A 3,836-nucleotide genomic window follows, 5' to 3' on the forward strand; every position below is an offset into this window, starting at 1 on the left:
TTCCCGATAACAAATTTTTATTTATGTTGATTAAAGAGCATTCTCGATTATTTAGATCCAACAAAAAAATGGAAACCGAATATGTTAGGGTTCCATTCTCTTGAAGATCTCGAATACCGAGTAATGCTTTTATTTTCTAAATTTTTCCGTTTTTGACAAATCCGAGTGAAAATGGATGGAAAATAATGATATTGATGACAATGCAAGTAAAATAACGCGTGCAAACAAAAGATAATTAAATAATAAGACTAATATAAAAAAAACAATCACGCAGGCATAGAGGTGCGCCCGGCCCGGCCCGACGGCCCGCCCGAAATATGGGAGGGTTTGGGTAAAACTATAGGCCCGAAATATGGGCTTGGGCAAAAAAACGAGGCCCGATTAAAAAACAGGCCGGGCCTCGGGCACCACTTTTTTGGCCCGGGCCCGAATAATAAATATTTTATTTTTATTTTTATTTTTAACTTTAAAATACTTTTTTAATTTTTTAATTTTAAAATTTTTTGAAATTTTTTAAAATACTTTTTAATTTTTTAATTTTAAAATATTTTAAAATACTTTTTAATTTTATTTTAATTTTAAAATAAATTTTTGGTATTATTTTAAAAAGCAGTCGGTAAATGGGCCCAGTGCTTATGAATTTTTCCCAGCCGGGCTGGGCAAAATTATAGGCCCATACTTGGTAGGGCCGGCCCGGCCAAAAATTTTTCTCGGGCCAAGACGAACCCGGCCCGGTCCGGCCCATGAACACCTCTACGCAGGCATAACAACAAATAATAAACAGATAAAAGCTAAAACAAGAAAAATAATAGTGATAGACATGTGAATAAATAAATGAGAAAAATTAACAACATTATAAAATATAAAAGATATATATATACATCTATATATATGTATAGAATTATGAAAACACGAAAAACATATGCATGTATACATATTTCAAAATTATTATACATGAACAATTATGTAAGTGTATGTACATACATATATACGTATATAACAATTATCAACTATAAAAGTATATATATATATATAGGTATATAGATATGAATCGTAAAATATAGAGAACATAAACAAAATATATTTTGAAAGTATGAAGTATATGTAAGTATAGATATATATTTACACTACACCAAAGTAGGCTTTTAGCGGCACTTTTAGTGGCGTTTATACAAAAAACGCCGGAACAAATCGTACATTAGCGGCACTTTACTGAAAACGCTGCAACCGATTGAGTATTAGCGGCGTTTCTATAAAAACGCCGCAAAAACTAAACCCAGATGACGTCATTTGGAGAAACTTCGGTGACATTAGTGGCGTTTTTCGAATAGCGCCGCTAATAATATGAGTATTAGCGGCGTTTCTGTAAAAATGCCGCAAAAACTAAAACCCAGACGACGTCGTTTGGAGACACTTCGGTGACATTAGTGGCGTTTTTTGAATAGTGCCGCTAATAATATGAGTATTAGTGGCGTTTTTATAAAAATGCCACAAAAACTAAACCCCAAACGACGTCGTTTGGAGACACTTCGGTGACTTTAGTGGCGTTTTTCTAATAGCGCCGCTAATAATATGAGTATTAGCGGCGTTTCTACAAAAATGCCGGAAAAACTAAAACCCAAACGACTTCATTTGGAGACACTTCGGTGACATTAGTGGCGTTTTCCGAGTAGCGCCGCTAATAATATGAGTATTAGCGGCGTTTTGTATAAAAACGCCGCAAAAACTAAAACCCAGACGACGTCGTTTGGAGACACTTCGGTGACATTAGTGGCGTTTTTTGAATAGCGCCGCTAATAATATGAGTATTAGCATGATACATGGGCATTCTAGCACGGAATGCAAATATGTTGCCAATTAACTTCGAGTCATGGCATAAAGTGCCCGAGAGTAACAAGAACCAAGCTCTCGATAACATTAAGGTAACAAAATGTGTATGTCATTTATAATACTTGGGTTTAAGTTTCGTTTACATTTACTTTCTTAAGTTGTGTTTTTTGTAGGCGAGATTTGCTCTAGAGGTCTCCGATGCTTATGTAAAGAAGGCATTGGGAAAAAGATGGAGAGACCATAAGAGCACTTTAAAGAAAGACTATTTTAAGAAAAAAAACAACACTCGACGAGAGATTACAAAATGTCCCGCCGGGAATGCTGAGGTACCAGTGGGAAGAGGTCGTTAGATTTTAGACTTCGAAGAAAGGAGAGGTATGTGTAACTTATAAAATTTTGTAATTATTTTGGTGTATAGTATTTCCTAATTAACGTACTAATAATTTCATAATGTAGGATCGTGAAGAAGTTGGAAAAAAAAGTAGGCAGCAACAAAAATTCACTCACACAGCTGGGTCGAAAAGTTTTGGGTGTGTAGCTCATACAGAGGTATTTTCAATTTTTTAATATTGGCAGATATTTATTACTTACTTACATTAATATTTTTACTATTGTATTGTAGGAACTGTCGTCCGGTCAAAAAGTTGGACGCCTTCAACTTTTTGACATTACACATAGGAAGAAAGATGGAAACCCTATGACTCCTGAAGCTGCAGAAATTATGGTACGTTTGCTTAATTAATACAATTTCACTTGTTTTAATTATTTATAGTGTTTATTTTCTAATGATTTATTTCATTTATTGTAATGCAAATATTGTTAAGTTATGTTGCATTGGGTTTTTTAATATATATTGCGTTCCTAACTATTTGATTTATTTTTTAGGAAAAATTAAAGGATAAAAAGGCGAGTCTGGCGATTGCTTCGGTGATAGTTCTGTTCATATTGACGACATTGATAACCGGATTATCACTGAAGTTTTGGGTCCTAAAAGGTATGGTTGGGTTCGATTTCAAGGATCTTTTGTTAACCCATCCCAATATTTTGGATCTAGCTCGCAACAATATATGCCTTCTGGGAGTCGAGCCGAAGCTGAAGTTCAGAGGTTAAGAGACCAGATGGCTCAGATGCAAGCGACAACAATTGAGCAAATTACACAACTTAAAGCGGAGGCAACATCGAGAGAAGTTGAGGTTCAAAAAAGATATGAAGAACTCCAACTACAACTGAAAGCAGATGCAGCAGCGAGAGAAGCTGAGGTTCAACGAAAGTATGAAGAACTCCAACAGCAGTTTAAAGCAGATGCGGCAGCAAGAGAAGCAGAGGCGGCAACGAGAGAAGTACAAGCTGCAGCGAGAGAAGCAGAGGCTAAAGCGAGGGAAGCAGAGGCTGCAGCGAGGGAAGCAGAGCAGCGTCAAAAGTTCGATGAACTCCAGCATCAGCTTCAGAGTATGATAAAGATGTTTCAAAGAATGCAATAAATTACCGCCTTAGACTATCGTGTAAATATACTTGATTTTGACTTTTAATTATCATTTTAACTTTTAACATTTTGTAAGAATAATACTAATTTTATTTTATTTATTGATATTTATTATATTATTTGTTTAATATATAGATTTATTGCTTTTGGTGGTTTAGATATGATTTCTTCTGATTTATTTTTACAGGAGGGCTGAAAATATAAAAAAAATTACAAATCTGCCAAATTTAGTGGCGTTTTTTAAAAAAAACGCCACTAAAGATCATGGTCTTTAGCGGCGTTTGTGGGGAAAGCGCCGCTAAAGATTAGGTTCTTTAGTGGCGTTTGTGGTCGGCGCTATAGATCGAGGTCTATTATGCGCGTTTGAGGAAAGCGCCACTAAAGATTAGGTTATTTCGTGGCGTTTGTGGTCGAAGCGCAGCTATAGATCAGGGCCTAGTACGGCGTTTGAGAGAAAAACGCCGCTAAAGACCCTGATCTTTAGCGGCGCTTCCACTAAAGCGCCGCTAAAGGTCTTAGTCTT

Source organism: Gossypium raimondii, chromosome 11 (genome assembly GCF_025698545.1).
Source record: "Gossypium raimondii isolate GPD5lz chromosome 11, ASM2569854v1, whole genome shotgun sequence".
Taxonomy (NCBI): Eukaryota; Viridiplantae; Streptophyta; class Magnoliopsida; order Malvales; family Malvaceae; genus Gossypium; species Gossypium raimondii.